General features: G+C 52.2%; 2 pseudogenes; one reads left to right on the top strand and one right to left on the bottom strand.

The window, feature by feature from the left end:
* Window positions 1-3,702: 3,702 nt before the first annotated feature.
* Window positions 3,703-23,611, bottom strand: LOC117856215 (O-methyltransferase ZRP4-like; annotated as a pseudogene).
* Window positions 18,886-19,488, top strand: LOC140223005 (uncharacterized; annotated as a pseudogene).
* Window positions 23,612-23,876: the final 265 nt, after the last annotated feature.

The raw sequence follows: 23,876 nt of genomic DNA, 5'->3' as shown, positions 1-23,876 counted from the left end.
AGGTGGCGAGGCAAACTGGATTGCTGATGCAGTGGATGGAGTGGGCGTTGTGCTGCCCGCTCCCACGGGCGTTGCTGGTGGAGACATCGGCGTCGTAGTGGCAGCTGTCGGAGTCGACGCCGTGATGCCCGTTCCCACGGGCGTGCCTGGTGGAGATGTTGGCGCTGCTGCAGACTCCCGTTCCAGCTCGTCGTGCCCACGCACGACCATGTACTCCGCCGTGAAGGAGCCATCGACGTCCGCTCCACCTCCCTCTTCGCTGCTCCAGTCCCACTGGGCACCTTCATCGAACACCACGTCCCTGGTGATATGGACGCGCCATGTCACGGGATCGGAATGCCTTAGTGCCCGGTGCCCCGCTCGTAGCCGACAAAGATCATGCGCCGGACCCTGTCCTCCAGCTTCTTCAAGTGCGGCGTCGTGTTCTTCACGTAGACGATGCAGCCGAACATGCGCAGATGGTGGACACCTGGCTTCTTCCCATACCAGGCCTCAAACGGGGTCATACCTTCCACGCTCTTCGTCGGCGATCTGTTGAGGACGTACACTGCAGTGAGCACAGCCTCCCCACAAAACCAGTTGGGGAGCACCTTTGCTTTCAACATGCTCCGAGCAGTGCCTACCACAGTGGCATTGCGGCGCTCCACCACACCATTTTGCTGTGGTGAGTAAGGCGCCGTCAATTGCCGCCGCACACCGTGTTCCAAGCAGTACTCATGGAAGTCTGTCGAGTTGAACTTCCCGCCACGGTCAGTACGCAGCCCACCAAGTTTCTGGCCTGTCTCTGCCTCGGCAGCAAGCTGGAACCGCCTGATCTCCTCGGGAGCCTAATCCTTTGACCCCAACAGAGTAATCCACATAAACCTGCTCTTGTCATCCACCATGAGCAAGAAGTACTGGTTCCCGCTCGGGGTGGCCGGCGCAATCTTGCCGCAGATGTCCCCGTGCACTAGCTCCAGCACCTGCTCGGCGCGGTACTGAGCTTGGTCTGGGAACGACGTCCTTCTCTGCTTCCCGGCCAGGCAGGCGTCGCAGAGCTGCTCCACCTGCGAGAGCTCAGGGAGCCCTCTCACCAGGCCTTCACGCGCCATCTTCTTCATTGCCTGGAAGTTGAGGTGGCCCAGCCGTGCATGCCAGCGCCATGCCTCATTGTCGCCGCGCGTCGCCAAACACACCGGCCGTGCCAAAGTGATGTTGAGCACGTACAGGCGGTTCAGCGAGCGCTTCACCTTCGCTAGCAGTCGTCGCCCCGGCTCGCGGATCGTCATCAAGCCATCCTCGATCAGCACCTGGTAACCATCCTCGTCGAGCTGTCCCACGCTCACAATGTTACTCGTGAGCTGGGGGATGTAGTAAAACCCCGGCGAACAAGCGATGCTCGCCATTCTTGCAGGCAAACAACACGGCCCCGCAACCTTCGATCCGCGCGAGGGAGTCGTCGCCGAATCGAACTGTGCCGCAGACCTGTGAGTCCAGCTCGACGAACGCGGCGCGAGAACCCGTCATGTGGTTCGTCGCCCCCGTGTCGAGGATCCACCGCGTGGCGTCGTGGTTCTCCTCCGCTTCGAGCTGCACGAAGACCTTCTGCTCCCATAGCTTCACCGAGCCGCGAGGGGAGTCAGCTGCGGCCAGCACCAGGCAGCGAGGGGACCCGGCCTCCGCGGGCGCCTGGCCGCGGGAAGCCCCGGCAGCCGCGGGCACCTGGGCGTGAGGGAGCCCGGCCGCCGCAGGAGCCTGGCCGCGGGGGACGCCTGGCCGCGAGGGCCCCCCGCCTGTGCCGCCCTCACTGGTGGTGGAGGCCGCGCCCCTGTCGGAGTAGCTGCGCGAGATCCAGTCGGGGACGCCGGCGGTGGCGGCGTGGACTCGCGACGTGAAGACAGAGGCGACGGGGATTTTTTCCTGCTCCCCCACGCACGCACGAAGCAACAGCAAGAAAATTATTTAGTAATAATTAAAATTATTTACCTATTACTCTCTCTTTTTTCGATACTTCAACATAATACTTGTATAGATGTGTAGTTATAATACTCATATAGATGTGTAGTTACCTTTATCCAGCTTAGTTAGTAATTACTATGTAGACTTTTTGATCCACATTCATATTTTCTTTCATTTTGTATCGCACCTCCATACATTTTGTTTAGCATAAAAATTAATATTTTTAATCACTTCCTCGCATACATGTATAAATGATGTGCATGGTGACACTCATCATGCATATATACCTTAACTTAGTATTTCTATATTAACAATGACATAAATAGGTAATTTAGGTTAAATTTTGAACATTTCTATACCATGCACAAGAAGATAATTAGATCATGGTGACACTCATCATGCATATATACCTTAACTTAGTATTTCTATATTAACAATGACATAAATAGGTAATTTAGGTTAAATTTTGAACATTTCTATACTATGCACAAGAAGATAATTAGATTAAGATTTAGATATTTACTTTAGGTTATCTTTAATAACGACATACATGGGTAACTTAGATACAAATTTAGAATACTATTTTAAGTTATACTTTATAATAATATGCATGAGTAAATTGGATGAAAATTATAGGAGCTATTTTAGATTATTTTTATAATAACCGAGCTCAGTAATTTAGATATAGGTTTAGGGTTTATTTTAAAATATTTTCATAATGATACTGGTGGGTAACATTTTAGAAAATATAATATACCAATAACTATAATTGTTAGAGTTTACATGATTGATGTTTGATGTTTCTAATTTTTGTGAGAATTTTGAGGATTTTTCTTTTTTCTAGCGTATCTTGTGAGAACTAATACGAAATCTTCAATAAAAAAATGAGGCCGTATTGCTATGAACTATTACCTTAAGCTACCTCTTATTTGTTAAATATTTGAAGATAATACTTATATAATTATATATTTATTATCTTCGTCCGTTGTGATAGATTTTAATTAGTAATTACTACATAACGTTTTCATCCACATTTATAATATTGAACTTTTCACTTTGCATCGCAAGTATGCGCTTAAATCTGTTTAATGGACCTTAAGTTTGAGCTATAATTTTAACATAGAACTCTATATTTCCATTACTTCCTCTATATCTTTATAAATGGTTATACACATCATGTGTATATACTTTAATTATTATATCATATACCAATAGTGTAAGAAATAGACGATTTAGAATCCTATATTGGTGTATATTTTTAATTAATATTATTTGGATTTAAATATAGGGTTACCTCATGTTATTTTTAATAATGGATATGTGGGTAATATAGGTACAAATTTAAGGGTTAATTTTGTTATTTTTTAAGTATTAGCGGTGGGAAATTTAGTTGCAAAAATAGGGGTTATTTTAAAAATTATTTATAATGGCATAAGTGGGTAATTTTGATGAAGATTAGGGATTACTTTAGTTTATTTTGTATAGGGTAATTTAGATATAAATTTAGGGGTTACTTTAAGCTATTTTTATATTGGTATAAGTGAGTAATTTATTAGAAAATATAATAGATCCAATGATTATGATGATTTGAGTCTATCGATTGATAGCTAATTGTTTTGCATTTTGTGAGAATTTCTCTCTTTTTCTAGAATATCCACCTAGGATTTTAGGTGGTTTAACCTGGATGCTTCAAAAGATCCACCTAGGATCTTAGATGGCTTCACCATATGCTTCAAGAGGAGCTTGTATGATAAGATACGAGGAGGCAAGAGCAATCAAAGTGCACACTAACAGTTGAACACCACGCTTTTGGGACTTCATCAATTCAGATCCACTCCACACAAGCTCACACATCTGCACCTGGATGTCATCGGTAGAGTTCGATGATCGAGCGGATGCCCAGAACCGGCATAATCTTGTAGTCGCTGAATCCTGCCTCGAGGAAGATCTTCCTCCACTCCTGCTCGTCCCGCTCTATGCCATTCAGGAATATCATTGTGGCGGATCCACTTCGAATTAGCTTGATTAGACAGGATTAAGCCGCCTAACATGCGACAACCATGCTTAAGCCAAGTTAACACGAAGTGCCGTCGGATTTCATCCGATTTAACCACTTGAACAGGATCGAGTTTAGCAAACCCACACGAAGGTGAGTGGTTCCAGAGAATACAACGAGTCCACTGAGTTAGGCAGATTTACCCATTTAGTTCGGCCACAAAAACCAACATCAGAGTTTTTACAAGGTTCAAAGGAAAACAACAAAAGGTAAAACCACTAGCGGAAGCAATCGTCGGGGTCGGACATCCCTGGTGAGGCCAACCGGGACGTCACTGATTCCTCTCCTCGCTGTCCGAGGAAGGATCCCACTCGACCGTCCAGCCCGGCGGGAGCTGGGGCGGCCAAGCGCCAGCAAGAGAGGGGTCGGAAGCAGCAACTTCACCTGAAAAACAGGAGCCACAACAAGGCTGAGCTGCTAAGCTCAACAAGACTTAACCGATAGGAGTAAGCTACTCCACACTTCTAGACATGCAAGGCTTTTGGTTGAGGGTTTTTGTTTGCCAAAGCACTACGTAAAACCCTATTTCCAGTTTTAGCTCCGGTTCTAAGTTCATTATCCGGTCTAGGTTTTTGCAACCTATTCTAAGCAATCATAGAACCAAACAAGAGGTGTAGATATATCAACAAACATGTCATCATCAGATTCCTCATTTACTCAGGGTGACATAGCGATCAAGCAATCTCAAGCCGTGAGAGGCAGACGAATCGATTCGAGTTCTTTAACCATGCATGGTGAACCTAGCCTCACGACATCCGCGCACCCGGAGGTCGCTTCCTGTGTCGGCCTTCCCCATCAATCCCCTAACCCGTGTCGGGCCCATTTCCTTTGGTGCAAGGTTTCACAGACCCGGCCTCTGCCGTCCTGTGACCACGCTTGCCACCACGTGCGACAACCAGCAGGGGAAACTCCGTTCCAAGAACAATAGGGCGACCGCTCACGTCTAGGTTCAATCCGGTACTAGGCTTCCTCATCCCATACTAAGTATGAGGCTAGTACTTTCAAACACTTGATCACGAACACCACCACTGTCGGGCCTTAGCAAGATTTCATAGACAGACGGGGCAACCATCCGACCACCAAAGAGTTACCAAAACCCTGCCCCGTCCATCGTCCTTATAGTTATAACAGAAAGGGTAGACATGCAACTCCTACAACTCGCGAGTGACAGGGAATCACTCGGCTTTTACCATTTCCTAGTTAAGCACTGCAACTACTCGGTCCAACAGCTAGTGTTCAAAACATGGGGAGCTAAGTCATGCATCTATGGTTCCAAACAACTCCTATACGTAAATGCACAAGCATGTTACAGAAGGCATGCGCAAGTCTGGTAAAACACATAGGGTTTTCATGCAACCGGGGCTTGCCTTCGAGCAAAGAGGAAGGAAACTGATCGACTTCTGGGGCGACTTCGGCTTCAACGGGCAGGAGCTCGGCTACACCTTCTTCTTCCGGCGCCGGGGGTAGCTCGTAGAAGCCGTCGGTGAGGTGCAGCTCTACACGAATGCAATGCAAAAGTTAGCATAGACGGTTATTTCAACAGCAACACTGGCTCGCCTGAGCCCAGAAACTCGCGACACAGAGCAGGAGGGTGGGGAGGTTCAAGAGAGCGGGTGATGATCAAGAGGCAAGGGTCGGAAAGGAACTTATGATCTGATCCTTGAACTAGAGGATGTGATATACTAGGAATCCTCAGACACAGTGCTGAAGGGTTCCTAAATTTTACACATACACCCTCGGGTTGAAGAAAAAGATCACAGCCGAACCCTTGGGCGAGGCGGATAAGAGTCGGCGGAACAGACAGGGTCGGGCGAGACGGAACCGGGGTCGGGCGGATAGGAGGGGTCGGGCGAAGCGGACTGGGGTCGGCAACTCACCTTCTTCCTGAAAGGAAAGCTTGGGGTCGGGAAGAAGCAGACTTGGGCCGAGAGACTAAAGCTTTGAACAAGGGCTAAGACCGGTAATGCTCCGGCGCCGGCGATGCTTCTTGCAGATCACAAGTAAGCTTCTACGCAGCACGGAGGAGCAAGCGGCTGGGCGACTTGGAGAAAACTAAGGTTGAATCTAAGAGAAGAGCTCCTCAAGAACTTGGTGGGTGGTGCTAGGAGCTTGAGCAGGGAGCGAGGGAATGGCTGAAGGCAACAATGGCGGAGGGAACTCCGGCGACTGGTGCATTCCTTTTATAGCTGCTGGAACGGAGAAAGGAAGCGGCGCGGGGGAGAGAGAAGGGGAGCGGCGCGAAGGCCGGGGAGAAGCAATGGAGTGCTCTGCCGGGGCGGCGATTGAGCGAAGAGGGCGGTGGTGCAGGACTCCGGGGGTGACGCCAGCAATCATTGGGCTCTGCCGTTAGGGCGGCGTAGGAGCGGGTAGACTGGTGGTTGAGATTTGGCGGAAGGCGGGCGTCGTCGTGCGGAAGATTTGATAGAAGCGACCGGTTTAACGGTGCTAGAATCGAGGGCGCACAGGTGAGAAGACAGGCAGCCGCGGGCGCGCGGGCGAGCGCGGAGCAACAGATTGTCGGGCGGCTTCTGACAGGGCGGGGAAAGGAGCTATCGCGGCCGCGGTCGGGGTTGGCGATGGGGAAATCGTCGCGTAGCGGAGACCAGGCGGCGCGACTACGGTTGAAGTGACGGAAAAGACGGGCGACATCGGGCTCTGGGGCCGGGATCTGGCGGCGTGATGATGGGCGCGGGAGGCGAGGCACTGCAGAAAGGTTGCAGAGGGGCTTCCGCTGCCATTGGGGAAGGGGGCGCGAGAACCCACTTGGTCGCGAGCTAGAGACAAAACTGCGCGGTGGGCGTCGGAGAAGACGAGCCACGCGGCAGGGAGACTCTGAAGCGGGCATGCAACTCGAGTGCGCCTGTCGCGGAGGATCTGGGGAAAAAGATCTCGTGGGTCCACCGGCGGATAGAACGGACGTTTGAGGAAGATTAGAAGGATCCGACGGCGGGCTGAGCTTGCCGGGATCGGGAGAGGAGCGAAACGGAGAGGGGTCAGGTCTTCTGGGGTCGGAACCGGCGGAAGGCTGAGCACTCGGCGCGGTAAAACAAGACAGATGACTATGATCAAGGGCTCCGATTAAGATTAACTTGGAAGGTTTTAGGGGTCGGTCGTCACAGCCTACCCCTCTTAAAAAGAATCTCGTCCCGAGATTCGGACATCAAAAAGCTGGGCGACGTTTTTACCTCCTAGATGAGATAGAAAACCTGGAAAGCGCTTGCTCAGATATTCGTCCGTTTCCCATGTTGCTTCATCTTCGGTGTGGTTTCTCCAGAGGATCTTGTACATCTTTACCACTTGGCGTCGGGTGTGCCTTTCCTTCTGGTCAAGAACTCGATCTGGGTATTCGGCGTAGGTCAGGTTGGGCTCTACCTGAAGCTGTTCTTGCTCTAAGATTTCTGCTGGAACTCGGACACATTTCTTCAGTTGAGACACATGGAAAACATCGTGTATGGCCGATAGTTGCTCTGGGAGTTGGATCCGGTAAGCAACGGGTCCACATATCTCCACAATCTCATAAGGACCAATATAACGGGGAGCTAACTTGCCTTTTACTCCAAACCGTTGTACTCCTTTGGTCGGGGAGACCCGAAGGTACACGTGATCACCAAGGTCGAACTGCAGGGGTCTTCTCCGCCGGTCGGAATAACTCTTCTGTCGAGATTGGGCAGCCTTGAGATTAGCTTGAATTATCTTTACTTGCTCTTCGGCTTCTGCCACCAAGTCAGGGCCATAGACTTGTCTTTCTCCTGGTTGGGACCAGTTCAAGGGTGTCCGGCATCTCCGGCCATACAGAGCTTCGAACGGTGCCATCTTCAAACTGGCCTGGTAGCTGTTATTGTAGGAGAATTCTGCTAAGGGCAGACACTTGTCCCAATTCTTGGCATAGTGGATGACACAAGCTCTTAACATGTCTTCGACGATCTGATTTACTCTCTCGGTTTGGCCATCGGTTTGAGGATGATAGGTTGAGCTTCGGATGAGCTTGGTGCCCATGGATGCTTGTAGTTGCTCCTAAAAGCGTGCCACAAACTGAACTCCTCGATCAGAGATGATGGTCTTGGGTATACCATGTAGGGAAACTATGCGGTCGAGGTACAACTCTGCATATTGCTTGACTGTGTGGGTGGTGCGAACAGGAAGGAAGTGTGCGGTCTTGGTCAAACGGTCCACTATAACCTAGATGGAATCATATCGTTGTGATGTAAGGGGCAATCCAACTATGAAATCCATACTGATGTCTTCCCATTTCCAAGAGGGAATAGGTAGCGGTTGCAGGGTACCTGCTACCTTTAAATGACTGGCCTTGACGCATTGACAGGTGTCACATTCCGAAACATACCGGGCAATTTCCAGCTTCATTCCACTCCACCAAAAGGTTTGACGGAGATCATGGTACATCTTAGTGCTGCCAGGATGGATTGAGAACTTGGAGAGATGAGCGTCATCTAGGATTTGCTTCTTCAGCTCGGGGTCGGCGGGTACAACTATTCGGTTTCCGTAATGCACGCCTCCCGTTTTGTCCTGCCGGAATTGCTTATATCCCTCATCCTTTACTGATGATCCGTTGTATTTCCTTATCTCTTACTTGTGCTGACCGGATTTGGTCTTCCAAATTTGAGTCAAGGATGATGTGACCAAGGGTTCCCTGAGAAATAACCTCCAAACCGAGTTTTCCCATCTCGTGACACAGAGTCTTGGTGAAGGCTGTTGACAACAAGCAGTTGCAATGGTGTTTGCGACTAAGGGCATCGGCTACCACATTAGCCTTGCCGGGGTGATAGTGCACTTCCACTTCATAATCTTTTATCAGCTCCAACCATCTTCTTTGGCGCATGTTGAGGTCGGCTTGAGTGAAGATGTACTTGAGGCTCTTGTGGTCGGTGTAAATGTTGCAGTGGGTTCCCATCAGGTAGTGTCTCCATATCTTCAAGGCATGTACCACTGCTGTTAGCTCCAGGTCATGGGTTGGGTAGCTCAACTCATGAGGTCGTAACGCCCATGAGGTATAGGCAATGACTCGATTGTCTTGCATAAGAACACATCCGAGTCCAGAGGCGTCACAGTATACGTCATACGGCCTAGAGAGGTCGGGCTGAGCCAAAATTGGGGCTGTGGTCAGCAAGTGCTTCAGGGTCTTGAAGGCCTCTTCACACTTGGTGTCCCACACAAATTTGACCTCTTTCTTCAACAACTCGGTCATCGGCTTAGCTATCTTAGAGAAATCCGGTATGAAACGCCGATAGTAGCCGGCCAGTCCAAGGAAACTTCTGATCTGGTGCACTGAGGCAGGAGACTTCCATTCCATGACTTCCTGCACCTTACTGGGGTCAACGACGATACCATCCTTGGAGATTGTGTGTCCCATGAACTTGACACTATCTAACCAGAACTCACACTTGGAGAACTTGGCATAGAGTTGGTGATCTCTTAGCCGTTGGAGAACTATATGAAGATGGTCGGCATGGTCTTCTTCGCTCTTCGAGTACACTAGGATATCATCGATGAACACCACTACGAACTTGTCCAGCTCGGGCATGAATACCGAGTTCATGAGGTACATGAAATAGGCGGGTGCATTGGTGAGTCCAAAGGACATGACTAGGTACTCGTACAGTCCATATCTGGTAGAGAAAGCTGTCTTGGGTATGTCGCAGGGTCGAATCTTGATTTGGTGATAACTAGAACGAAGATCGATCTTGGAGAACACTTTTGCTCCGGCTAACTGATCAAACAAGACATCAATGCGTGGCAGTGGGTACTTGTTCTTGACGGTCACAGCATTGAGGGGTCGGTAATCCACACACATACGTAGACTACCATCCTTCTTCTTTACAAACAGGGCAGGGCAACCCCAAGATGAGGTACTGGGTCGGATCAAGCCTTTTTCCAACAGATCATGCAACTGGGTCTTCAACTCGGCTAACTCAGCGGGTGGCATCCGATAGGGTCTCTTAGATATTGGGGTTGTGCCAGGAATCAACTCTATGGAAAACTCCACTTCTCTATCAGGTGGCATACCCGGCAAGTCTTCCGGAAACACGTCAGGGTACTCACAGATAACAGGGAGGTCTTCTAGATGGGCTCCCGATAGGGGGTAGGCACAAGGAAGCGCAGACTCAGGATGGGTCAAGGATAGGGTAGAACTGCCATGGGAGGGTGAGCTGATGCAGAGGGATCGGGCTGATGTATCTAGAACCACATGATGTCGAGCCATCCAATCCATACCAAGGATGACATCTATGCCTTCTAGGTCAAGGATGATAAGGTTTTCCTTGAAGAGGGTGGGGCCTAGCTGGAGAGGTACAAGAATAACAATCTGATCCGACGTTATCCTTCCTCCAGGAGTGGCGATCACATAAGGCTCCTTAGTGTGACCGACATCCAGCCCACATCTTTCCCTAGCCTTACTCCCGATAAAGCTATGAGAGGCTCCCGAATCAAACAACACAACAACAGCTTGATTTAAAACAAGGAAAGTACCCGTCATTACTGGCGCACCTTCGGGGAGCTCGGTCAAGCTGGTGTAGTTGAGTCGGCCTTGTCGGACTTGCACCTTGGGCCTTCTTCCTTTGGCTGCCATGGGGTTCTGACTTTGTTGTTGATTCTTGTTCCTGGGGCAGTCCTTTGCAAAGTGCCCTTCGTTGCCGCAGGTAAAACAACGGCTACTAGCTGCCGGGCGGGGTGGTGTTGGTAGGGTCGGCCGGGGCACCTGCGGTTGGAAGCCTGGAAAACGAGGCGCTGTTACTGGCGGGGGTCGGGCAATCCACCTTCCTGACTGCTGGGGTCGGCCAGGGGCTTGTGGAGGAACCATCCGGAACCTTCGAGCCGGCGGACTCGGAAATGCCACAGAGGCTTTCCTCTTCTGGTCGGCCTTGAGGGCTTGCATGCAATCCTCTTGAGAGATGGCCAGATTGACCAACTCATTGTAGGTGTCCACCTTGATGGGGTTCAACCTTTCCCTGAGCTCCAAGCTCAGTCCTCGGCGGAATCTGTCCTGCTTCTTCTCGTCTGTGTCCGCATGGTAGCCAGCATAACGGCACAGGTCGTTGAAAGCTTGAGCGTAGTGCAGCACATCTCGGGTTCCTTGGGTGAGGGCCAGAAACTCGTTGAGCTTGCGCTCCAAGAGACCTTCTGGAATGTGATGCGCCTTGAACGCCGTCTTGAACTCATTCCAACTGACCACGTGGCCAGCCGGCAGCATGGCATGGTAGTGATCCCACCAAAGCCGTGCAGAGCCACGCAGCTGTTGAGCTGCAAACCGAGCCTTATTGTTGTCGGGGCATGGGGCGGTGAGAAGCTCAAACTTGGATTCGATCGTACGAACCCAGGCGTCAGCATCGAGCGGTTCTTGTGTCTTTTGGAACAAAGGGGCCTGTGTCCCCAGAAAGTCCTCATACCGAGCGATATGCGGCTGCTGTTGAGCTCTTCCACCATGTGACTGTTGCTGTTGCCCTTGTACCAGATGCCTTAGCAGCTCAGTTTGAGTTGCTAGGATTGCCTCCAGTGGCGATGAGGGCGGGGGTGGGGGAAGATCCTGTCGCTGATTGCTACTGCCGGGCACAGAACCAGACCTGGTGCGGTGCGCCATCTGCAAGAGTTAATGCTCCATTAATTTCATCGCCTTAGATGTACTCCAACAAATGGATCGCATAATTTAGTTTCTTCAATGCAACTCTTTGTCAATGGTGCAACACCCGTCCTCATAGGGAAAACACATTTTTCTCATTCTCTGTGCAGATCACATTTATCTTGACCTGGTACTCAACCTCAGACGAAACATGTCACATACAGACTCTTATGCTCCAACTCAAGCCAAGGGGTCGGGTTAGGCGATCCTACCGAGAAAAAGGGGTCGGCAACGATCCATACTTAAAAAGGGTCGGACGAGGTGGAAACTGCCTCAAGGGTCGGCGCACTCTGTCTCGCAACTGGGGTCGGCCAACTGAACAGGCTCCCCGAAAACAGCATATGGCCATGGCGCAACTCACATAGCCTAGCATCCAACGCTGTACAAGGATCAAAAGGCCAGACACCAGAATTAACCTTATATACAACGGTGTCCCAATCACAAGGAGTACTCGACTCTAAGCTAACCTATTACAACCTTTCCAAATTTAGGCTGCCGAGGAGTACAACAAAAGAATGATTCCCTGAGAACCCTCAATCTACCAATGGACACTATGAGTAGGAGAAGGGGCGCCATCTTCCTCGATATCCATGCTGGACGCGCCTTCGTCTTCCTCAGGGTCCTCTTGAGCTTCGAGCTGCATGTTGAGGGCATGCATATCATCGAGCTCAGCTTGATGCTCCTCCAAATGGGCATTGGCAACTGCCAACTCCATTTCCATCTCCATCTTCTCCTCCGATAGCTCTATCATGCCGTCCACTAGGTCGGCGACTTCTCCCTCAAGCTCGGAGATCCGGTCTTGCATGTCGTGGATCTGGATACCCCGTTGAATAAGCTGGTAGGTTTGGCCTACCATATCTCTCCGTGCCGTTTGGAGGTACCCGTGAGCATCCGCTGCTGTCCGGGCGAAGAGGGTCATGGCTCTCCCTTGAAGCTCTATCAGCCGGTAAAGAGCTGCCATGCACCTGATATTGGTGGAGATGGTGACCATGGCGCATGTGGTGGCCAGCACCTCAATGTTCCCGACGCGGTCGAGCCATGCCGGGTCCAGCCGGTTCCTGACGGGGAAAAGGCCGATCGGGTCGAGCGTGATCTCCAAGGGGTGCAACTGGCAGAACTGGGTGAGAAGCTGAAGGGCGGCAGACTCCCATGTATCTTCAGGAGCAAGACCATAGGCTATTATGCCGAAAGAGGGCCAGTCGGGCCGTACAGGGGGAGGAGGTACCACCGCCTGCACTTGGCACGTCTGGATACCCTGCTCCAGATATAACCGTCCGGCGTACAAGGGTGGGGACTGGTACCCAAACCACTTCAACGTGTCCCATAGAATCGCGGGGAAACCCTCGAAATACAGACATGTCGACTGGAAAGTACCGTCCGCTCCAAAAAGAACATGCCCGGGAACAGCCATCTGGAACCAAGAAACCGAAACCACGTGAGATAGACTCCAAGGGTCAGGGGTCGGATAGAGAAGCATACGGTTTTGACCAAGAGCAACTAAAAGAAACTAGAAATCCTTAGATCCAAAAAGAACTCTTCCGAACAAGGTTGCTGTTGAGAAGGAAACCTTACAGCTTTTTAGATATGACGCATGCACGGCCTACCTTACACATAACCAAAAACAACTGCCCAAAGCTGTGGGTCTTACGTGGTCAGTGCCGGTGACAAGGCAACAGTTACGTCTTTCCCTATAATATCTAGTCGGTTCTAACAACGTCTCCTAAACGAACGCGGTTAGCGTACCTGCAGAAAAACACCAACACACGAACCTTCCGTGCCAGCACCCACGGAAGCGTTCCCAAACATTACCGCTCACTATAGGAACGACACCCATGCGTTTAAGGCTGCATGGACAGCACTCAACCGTGGAAATAGGTTCCCTTTGAATGGAACCATATAACCCTTCGCATACTCGTGATGCGGAATCAGCACACGTATGACAAACGTGGTGAACCAACCGTGCTGATAGGTTCGTTGGAATCGAACCGTACCAACCTTCGTATAGAGTACATACGGAACCTGCGCACGTGTGATAGACGTGGGCGAAATCAACCACGAGGATAGGGTCTTTTGAATAGAACTCCCTATCAACCTTCGCATGCTCGTGATGCGGAACTCGGCACACGTATGATAAATGTGGCGAAGTGCTAGAGGGTTAGCAAGATAACCAAGTAATTATTAGTCACCTAAAACAACCCCAAAATCCCCTAGGGCCTCTCGCACTAAAGCCATCCTTAACGATCGTACGAGATTTTTCAAAAGTTTCTTGCAACTTTTATCTTTTCAAAGAAGTGTTTAGGGCTTGTTGTGCTCTCTGTAATGCTAAACCTCGCTCTGGTACCAGCTGTGGCGGATCCACTTCCAATTAGCTTGATTAGACAGGATTAAGCCGCCTAACATGCGACAACCATGCTTAAGCCAAGTTAACACGAAGTGCCGTCGGATTTCATCCGATTTAACCACTTGAACAGGATCGAGTTTAGCAAACCCACACGAAGGTGAGTGGTTCCAGAGAATACAACGAGTCCACTGAGTTAGGCAGATTTACCCATTTAGTTCGGCCACAAAAACCAACATCAGAGTTTTTACAAGGTTCAAAGGAAAACAACAAAAGGTAAAACCACTAGCGGAAGCAATCATCGGGGTCGGACATCCCTGGTGAGGCCAACCGGGACGTCACTGATTCCTCTCCTCGCCGTCCGAGGAAGGATCCCACTCGACCGTCCAGCCCGGCGGGAGCTGGGGCGGCCAAGCGCCAGCAAGAGAGGGGTCGGAAGTAGCAACTTCACCTGAAAAACAGGAGCCACAACAAGGCTGAGCTGCTAAGCTCAACAAGACTTAACCGATAGGAGTAAGCTACTCCACACTTCTAGACATGCAAGGCTTTTGGTTGAGGGTTTTTGTTTGCCAAAGCACTACGTAAAACCCTATTTCCAGTTTTAGCTCCGGTTCTAAGTTCATTATCCGGTCTAGGTTTTTGCAACCTATTCTAAGCAATCATAGAACCAAACAAGAGGTGTAGATATATCAACAAACATGTCATCATCAGATTCCTCATTTACTCAGGGTGACATAGCGATCAAGCAATCTCAAGCTGTGAGAGGCAGACGAATCGATTCGAGTTCTTTAACCATGCATGGTGAACCTAGCCTCACGACATCCGCGCACCCGGAGGTCGCTTCCTGTGTCGGCCTTCCCCATCAATCCCCTAACCCGTGTCGGGCCCATTTCCTTTGGTGCAAGGTTTCACAGACCCGGCCTCTGCCGTCCTGTGACCACGCTTGCCACCACGTGCGACAACCAGCAGGGGAAACTCCGTTCCAAGAACAATGGGGCGACCGCTCACGTCTAGGTTCAATCCGGTACTAGGCTTCCTCATCCCATACTAAGTATGAGGCTAGTACTTTCAAACACTTGATCACGAACACCACCACTGTCGGGCCTTAGCAAGATTTCATAGACAGACGGGGCAACCATCCGACCACCAAAGAGTTACCAAAACCCTGCCCCGTCCATCGTCCTTATAGTTATAACAGAAAGGGTAGACATGCAACTCCTACAACTCGCGAGTGACAGGGAATCACTCGGCTTTTACCGTTTCCTAGTTAAGCACTGCAACTACTCGGTCCAACAGCTAGTGTTCAAAACAAGGGGAGCTAAGTCATGCATCTATGGTTCCAAACAACTCCTATACGTAAATGCACAAGCATGTTACAGAAGGCATGCGCAAGTCTGGTAAAACACATAGGGTTTTCATGCAACCGGGGCTTGCCTTCGAGCAAAGAGGAAGGAAACTGATCGACTTCTGGGGCGACTTCGGCTTTAGCGGGCAGGAGCTCGGCTACACCTTCTTCTTCCGGCGCCGGGTGTAGCTCGTAGAAGCCGTCGGCGAGGTGCAGCTCTACACGAATGCAATGCAAAAGTTAGCATAGACGGTTATTTCAACAGCAACACTGGCTCGCCTGAGCCCAGAAACTCGCGACACAGAGCAGGAGGGTGGGGAGGTTCAAGAGAGCGGGTGATGATCAAGAGGCAAGGGTCAGAAAGGAACTTACGATCTGATCCTTGAACTAGAGGATGTGATATACTAGGAATCCTCAGACACAGCGTTGAAGGGTTCCTAAATTTTACACATACACCCTCGGGTTGAAGAAAAAGATCACAGCCGAACCCTCGGGCGAGGCGGATAAGGGTCGGCGGAACAGACAGGGTCGGGCGAGACGGAACCGGGGTCGGGCGGATAGGAGGGGTCGGGCGAAGCGGACTGGGGTCGGCAACTCACCTTCTTCCTGAAAGGAAAGCTTGGGGTCGGGAAGAAGCAGACTTGGGCGGAGAGACTAAAGCTTTGAACAAGGGCTAAGACCGGCAATGCTCCGGCGGCGGCGATGCTTCTTGCAGATCACAAGTAAGCTTCTACCCAGCACGGAGGAGCAAGCGGCTGGGCGACTTGGAGAAAACTAAGGGAGAATCTGAGAGAAGAGCTCCTCAAGAACTTGGTGGGTGGTGCTAGGAGCTTGAGCAGGGAGCGAGGGAATGGCTGAAGGCAACAATGGCGGAGGGAACTCCGGCGACTGGTGCATTCCTTTTATAGCTGCTGGAACGGAGAAAGGAAGCGGCGCGGGGGAGAGAGAAGGGGAGCGGCGCGAAGGCCGGGGAGAAGCAATGGAGTGCTCTGCCGGGGCGGCGAATGAGCGAAGAGGGCGGTGGTGCAGGACTCCAGGGGTGACGCCAGCAGTCATTGGGCTCTGCCGTCAGGGCGGCGTAGGAGCGGGTAGACCGGTGGTTGAGATTTGGCGGAAGGCGGGCGTCGTCGTGTAGAAGATTTGATAGAAGCGACCGGTTTAACGGTGCTAGAATCGAGGGCGCACAGGTGAGAAGACAGGTAGCCGCGGGCGCGCGGGCGAGCGCGGAGCAACAGATTGTCGGGCGACTTCTGACAGGGTGGGGAAAGGAGCTGTCGCGGCCGCGGTCGGGGTTGGCGATGGGGAAATCGTCGCGTAGCGGAGACCAGGCGGCGCGACTACGGTTGAAGTGACGGAAAAGACGGGCGACATCGGGCTCTGGGGCCGGGATCTGGCGGCGTGATTATGGGCGCGGGAGGCGAGGCACTGCAGAAAGGTTGCAGAGGGGCTTCCGCTGCCATTGGGGAAGGGGGCGCGAGAACCCACTTGGTCGCGAGCCAGAGACAAAACTGCGCGGCGGGCGTCGGAGAAGATGAGCCACGTGGCAGGGAGACTCTGAAGCGGGCATGCAACTCGAGTGCGCCTGTCGCGGAGGATCTGGGGGAAAAGATCTCGCGGGTCCACCGGCGGATAGAACGGACATTTGAGGAAGATTAGAAGGATCCGACGGCGGGCTGAGCTTGCCGGGGTCGGGAGAGGAGCGAAATGGAGAGGGGTCGGGTCTTCCGGGGTCGGAACCGGCGGAAGGCTGAGCACTCGGCGCGGTAAAACAAGACAGATGACTATGATCAAGGGCTCCGATTAAGATTAACTTGGATGGTTTTAGGGGTCGGTCGTCACAATCATGTAGAGATCAAACACGGCCTGCATCTCCCTGTGCTTCGAGCTTGGTGGCCCTGCTCCGACCACCATGTCCATGATTATCACCTTCCCTCCCACGTCTCGTGGAGGTATAGCTTACTTGCAATTCTTCAGGATCTTGACACACTCCTCGTCGCTTCAATCGTGCAGGATCCACTGGGAAACATGGAAAATCAAATCAAGTGAGAGCAAAAGCAGCATGTTTTTCAAGGGAAATAAAGCATATTAATTTTTCACCAGGAAAGAAACATGATGTGTAGTACTAATACGAACATTCACAAAATTCGAACTTGGTTCTGTGTACCTTGAGGAATACTGCATTTGCCGGTGGAACGCTCACAAACATGTCACCGGCGATGTACTGCACGTCGGTGTTGTAGGGTGCCCTGGCAACGACGTGGTCGAGATCCAGCACGCTGCACTTCAAGTTCGGGAATGCCCTTGCGATGTCGTGGGCTGCCTCGCCGAGCCCGCCGGCGACGTCGACCAGGGAGGTTATCCCCTGGAAGACCTCCCCGCCGCACTCGTTGATGGCGATGTCCATGATGAACCTGCTATCGGAGGCCATGCCGTCGTTGATGAGCGCGTTGAAGGCCTTGTCATGGTCGGCCATCTCCTAGAAGGTCTGCCGTTCCTGAGCTTGAAGATGCACGGTCTGTCAGCTCGTTCTGGAGCCACGCGCCGAGCTCGAAGGAGGAGGAGATGAGGGCTGGGTGTCGGTCATAAATCTACGGGTCTACTGGGAGGCTTGGACAGTTTTAGATACGGAGCTGTATACCGAGACGTGTCAAATATGGAGACTATAGTGCAGAATAACATGGTCTACATGGAGGACAGGAACTAGTCGAGGATTAGAAAACTACTCGTAACAGTTAGAGTAGGACTCTCTAGTCGAATCCGACTGATATTCTTGTAAACAACCGACCTATAACCCTGCCCCCGGCAATATAAGGCGAGGCGGGGACCCCCTCCAAACAAATTCAATCAATACAATCCAATCAACACACATAAAGTAGGGTATTACGCGACATAAACGGCCCGAACCTGTCTAAATCATGTGTTCGAGTTCACCTTCGAGTCCTGCTCTTGACGAGCCCCACGCATAAAACACTACCTCGGGTACCCCCTCGGTAGGTTGCCGGGTCTAAACACTAACACCGGGTGGAGTGTCATGGTGGTGATGGGACAGGCTCTTGAAGCCCACAAGGAGGCGGGATGTCAGCGTGAGCGCATACACGAGCTCGTCGGTCATACGACGGAGCCTCGACAACACGCTGAGCACACTGGTGGCGGCGAGCACACACATGAGGTGGCGCAGGCAGGGGAGCTTGGCCGGGTGGACCGTGATATTAGCGTGATCTGCAACAGTTGGGATAACGGCCTCGCATAACGGCCGCACGCGCCCACCACGCTCGCCACGATCACGCCTGCTCTCGCCATGCCGTTCGCTTGCTGCGCTCGCTCCCATAGGACTCGCTCTAATCGTTAGACATCCTATACTTGTATAAATGTATGATGCATTGATCAATACAAGCTGCGGTTCTTGTTCTATCTTGAGTTCTCACCCTCTTCGTGGTACCAGTTACTGAAGGTTCTGATCTTGTGAATCCCTTCGCGTCCACCTCTACCTCCGCTCCCATGGCCTCCCCAGCCACCTCCTCTGATCCTCTGCTTCCACCATCCCCGCTGCACCTCAACCCGCGCCGGCGTGATCACACGTTCTAGTGATCCTCGACATGTTGGAATCGAACTACACCCAGTGGCGGTGCTTCTTTGACTCCGTGCTCAGCAAGTTCGGCCTCGACAATCACGTCCACTCACCGTCGGCGCTCACCCAACACGACGGTGACTGGGTGATGAACGACCATAGTGTCGTGAATTGGCTTTACACCACCATGAACAAGGCAGTCTTCGATATCGTCTACAAGCCGCGCGCATCGGCCTTCACCATCTAGACCGACATCGAGGGCCTCTTCCCCCAACAACAAGATGCAGCGCGCCATCTACCTCGAGGCTGCCAAGGTGACATGTCCATCACTCAATACTGCACCAGGCTCAAGACTCTCGCCGATGAGCTGCGCGACATCGGCCAACCCGTGTCGGAGCCCAGCCAGGTGTTGAATCTCCTTCGCTGCCTCAACCCCAAATACCGCCACCTGAAGCCCATCATTGCTGACAAATTTCCACCGCACACATTTATAAGCGCCCGCTTGTACCTGTTGATGGAGAAGCTCCGTGACGAACACGACGCCAAGCAGGATGACGGCCAGGCCCTCTTCGTCAGCCACGGCGGATCCAACTCCGCGCCACCCCTCGTCTGACGGATCGTCCTCATTCGATGGACGGTACAAACCCAAGTAGAAGAAGCGGCCCAAGTCGAGTTGCTCCGGCGCCCCTGCCGCGGCTCTCGGCGGCGGCGGCGGTCAACAGCAGCGCTCCACCAACACGCCCAACTGGACGGCCAGCTACAACCCTTGGATTGGCCTCATGCAGGCCTAGTCCATGTCGTTCTGGGCCCTGGCGCTGGGTCCTGGGCCCTCATCCTCCATTCCAGCCCAACAACGCAATGTTGGCCTAGCACCAGGCATCTTCAAGCTTCCTGCCTATGCCCCAGAACACCTGGGACCTGAGCACCCTCCTTGCCGCCCTGCAGTCTGCTGGCGTTCTGACCCAGACGCCGCTAAGCTCCTCCAAGTGGTTCCTCGACTCCGGTGCCTCCTCCCACATAGCGTCGAACTCCGGTAACCTTCACTCCCCATGGGCTCTGCATCCTTCCATTTCAATTACAATTGGAAATGGTGCCAAGCTGCCAGTGTCTCACTCGGCTGCTGCCACCATTCCCACATCCTCCTCACCTCTCCCTTAATAATGTGTTGATATCTCCTTCCATTTTCAAGAATCTTATCTCTGTTCGCAAACTTACTCGTGACAATAATGTATCCATTGAGTTTGACCCTAATGGCTTTTCTATCAAGGATCTTCCCACACGAACGATGATGCTCCGATGTGAGAGTTCAGACGAGCTCTAACCGTTACTCCAGCTGCGGAATCTTGCACTCAGTGCGTCGGTGGACTCCGTTGACCTCCGGCATCAACGCTTGGGCCATCCAGGGAATAATTCTTTGATTCAAATTTTGCACACTTTTGATTTCCAATGTAATAAATCGAACGCCCATGTCTGTCACTTTTGTCAGTTGAGCAAACATGTTTGACAGCCATTCTCCGATTCTGATTTAGTTACATATTTCCCTTTCCAACTTGTGCATTCTGACGTATGGACGTCTCCAATTCATAGCAACTCCAACTATAAATACTATCTTGTTCTTCTAGATTATTTTACTCACTACATCTGGACATTCCCTGTCCGCAATAAGTTAGATGTTTCAGCACTCCTTCGTTCGTTTCACGCTTACATCCATACACAATTTGGGTTGCCTTGGTTAGCTTTGCAGACCGATAACGGCGGAGAGTTCGACAACATGGCGATGCGCAGTTTCCTTACCGCCCATGGTATTGCATTGCGGCTCTGCTGCCCGCATACCTCGCAGCAGAACGGGAAGGCGAAATGGATCCTCCGCACGATCAATGACTGCAGGCACACGCTGCTCCTCCATAGCGGCGTCCCAATGTCTTTTTGGGTGGAGGCCCTCACCACCAGCACATTCCTCATCAACAGACGGCCGTGCCGAGCGACCGACACCACAACGCCGTTTGAGATCCTCTTCAGCGTCCCTCCCTCCTACACTGAACTGCGCGTCTTCAACTCACTCTGCTACCTAAACCTGACAGCAACTACGACGAACAAGCTGAGCCCGCGATCCACGACCTACGTCTTCCTCGGCTACCCGACGGATCATCGCGGATACCACTGCTACTACCCAACATCAAGACACGTCTTCAACCCTTGTCATGTGGTGTTCGATGAGGCCCGATTCCCATTCTGATGGTTGCGGCCCACATCAACTTCGCCGCTCCCACCACCACATGACGATGACGATGCGCCGTATCGACGTCCCTCGCCCACGATGACGGTGACTACCCCAGTACTATCACCATCGACGACTCCCTCAACAACCGCGTCGACACCGGTGCGTGGAATCGCGTCCACAACATCATCCGCGGCCACGCGCATGCCATCGCCTGCGACTGTGTCCATGTCATCACCAACGATCCCGCCGTCCTCCACTCCGTCGAATTCAGCAACGTTGCCGCACTAGTCCACACCGGCTATGCCATCAGCCATTTTGCTACCAATAGCACCCGCGCCATCGCCGCCATCAGCCGCTTCACTACCTACAACACCTTCGCCTGAAGAAGTCCATCGCCATCCGATGACCACACGGGCGCATGCTAGGGTGTTCAAAACAAACCCTAAATAAGCCCTGACGTCCTCACCGTCTCCGCCACCACTCTCTTTGATTCTAATGTCGGTGCGTGCGGCACTCAAAGACCCCAACTGGCTAGCAAACATGCCTCTAGAACACGACGCACTGCTAGCCAACCGTACCTGGAGGCTCGTCCCTCGTCCACGCGGTGCATGCATCATCTCCAGCAAGTGGGTGTTTGAACACAAACTCAACCCTAATGGCAACCTCGAGCGCTACAAGGCAAGGTGGGTCGTGCGCGGCTTCAACCAGTGTCCCGGCATTGACTTCGGCAAAACTTTAACCCCTGTGGACCGACGACCATCAGAACGATGCTCACAATCGTTGCTTCCAAGCAATGGCCGGCGCGTCAGTTGGACGTCTCCAACACCTTCCTTCACGGCCACCTCGATGAGCAAGTGTTCTACCAGCAGCTAATGGGATTCGTCGACCCTCAGCAGCCAGGCGCGGTGTGCATGTTGTCGCGCTCACTCTACGGCCTGTGACAAGCACTGCGTGCCTAGTTCACGAGCTTCGCTACCTTTGCCACATCCATCGGCTTTCGTCGGGCTCGGTCTGATTCATCGCTGTTCATGCTACGCAATGGCGTCGATATGGCGTACCTCCTACTCTACATCGACGACATGGTCCTCACTGCCTCGTCAACCAACCTCCTCCACGATGTCATCGTGTGCTTGAAAATGGCGTTCACCATCAAGGACATGGGCCCTCTTCGGTACTTCCTCAGCATCGTCATGCGATGGGATCGTCACGGCTTCTTCCTCTCCTAAAGCCAGTACGCCATCGACCTACTAGAGCGCGCCGGCATGGCGAACTGCAAACCCATCGCCACCCCAGCGGACACGCAACCGAAGACCTCCAGCTCAGACGGTTCAGGACACCTCAAGCTACCGAAGCATGGCGGGTGCACTCCAATACCTCACCATCACTCGGCCAAACATCACGTACGCCGTTCAACAGCTGTGTCTGCACATGCATGCGCCGCGAGACTGCCATTCAGCTCTGATGAAACGGGTGCTACGGTACATCAAGGGGATGACCATGCTTGGCCTCAAGCTCACCGCCTCCTCCACGCCTTCGATCTTAGCGTACTCCGACGCGGACTGGGCGAGCTGCCCAGACACTCGTCGGTCGAGTTCCGGCTTCTGCATTTTCATTGGTGACTCAGTGGTGTCCTGGTCCTCAAAACGGCAACCAACGGTGTCCCATTCAAGCGCGGAGGCTGAGTACCGAGCCATCGCCAACACTGTTGCCGAGTGTACCTAGCTTCGACATCTTCTCGGAGAACTCCATTGCGCCGTACCAAATGCTACTGTCGCATACTGTGACAACATCTCATCGGTATACATGTCCAAGCATCCGGTTCATCATTGCCGAACCAAGCACATTGAGCTGGACATCCATTTCGTCCTGGAGAAGGTGGCGCTAGGAGAGCTACGGGTCTTGCATGTTCCCAGTGCATGACAGTTCGCTGATATTTTCACCAAGGGTCTGCCTACAGCTTTGTTCAACGACTTCAGGGACAGCCTCGCTGTCGACAAGCCCGCCGTCGAGACTACGGGGGGTGTTAGCGTGATCTGCAGCGCCTGGGCTAACGGCCTCGCGCAACAGCCGCACGCGCAGCGCGCCCACCATGCTTGCCATGATCACGCCCGCGCTCGCCATGCCGTCCGCTCGCTGCGCTCGCTCCCGTAGGACTCGCTCTAGTCGTTAGACATCCTGTACTTGTATAAATGTACCATGAGATGATCACGCGGTTCTTGTTCTATCTCGACTTCTCTCTCTTCACGTGACCTTGGTGGCGATCTGGGGGAGGGTGGCGGTGCCACCGTGGTGCTGGATGGCGTCGGTGAGGCGGAGGTCAAGGGCGGACTTGAGCGCTTGACGCAGGCGAAGGTGCTTTGCCAGAGGTCGAGCTGCGCGTCAAGCAAGGCCTGGCCAGTAGTGGTCGGGGTGAGCGCCATGCTGCCAAGCTGCTACAACTCGTTCCTTTCCTGTTTGTGATAGGGCGGGATTGAAATAGAGAACCACCATTTGCCTAGTTATATAGAGGTGTCGTGTTGTTAGTTTAAAAAATAAATCACCGATCTGCTTAATACTTTAATTAAGTAATTAACGGATCACAACATGTGATGTAGAGTGCAAAAGGACCTCTATAGCCTAATGGTTAGAGCACCTGAGTAGCACCCGGCAAGCCCAGATTCGACTTCCTATGGGAGTGAATTAAATGGATCTGAAATAAAAATAATATAAAAAATAGGTAAACATGCGCGTCGAGTAAACTCCATGTCGGCTCCATGAAATCTACGGGTTTCTTAGAGCTA

The sequence above is a fragment of the Setaria viridis genome, chromosome 5 (assembly GCF_005286985.2).
Source record: "Setaria viridis chromosome 5, Setaria_viridis_v4.0, whole genome shotgun sequence".
NCBI lineage: Eukaryota > Viridiplantae > Streptophyta > Magnoliopsida > Poales > Poaceae > Setaria > Setaria viridis.
The sequence above is the reverse complement of the archived record's forward strand: the minus strand, read 5'-3'. Positions and strand labels throughout refer to the sequence as shown.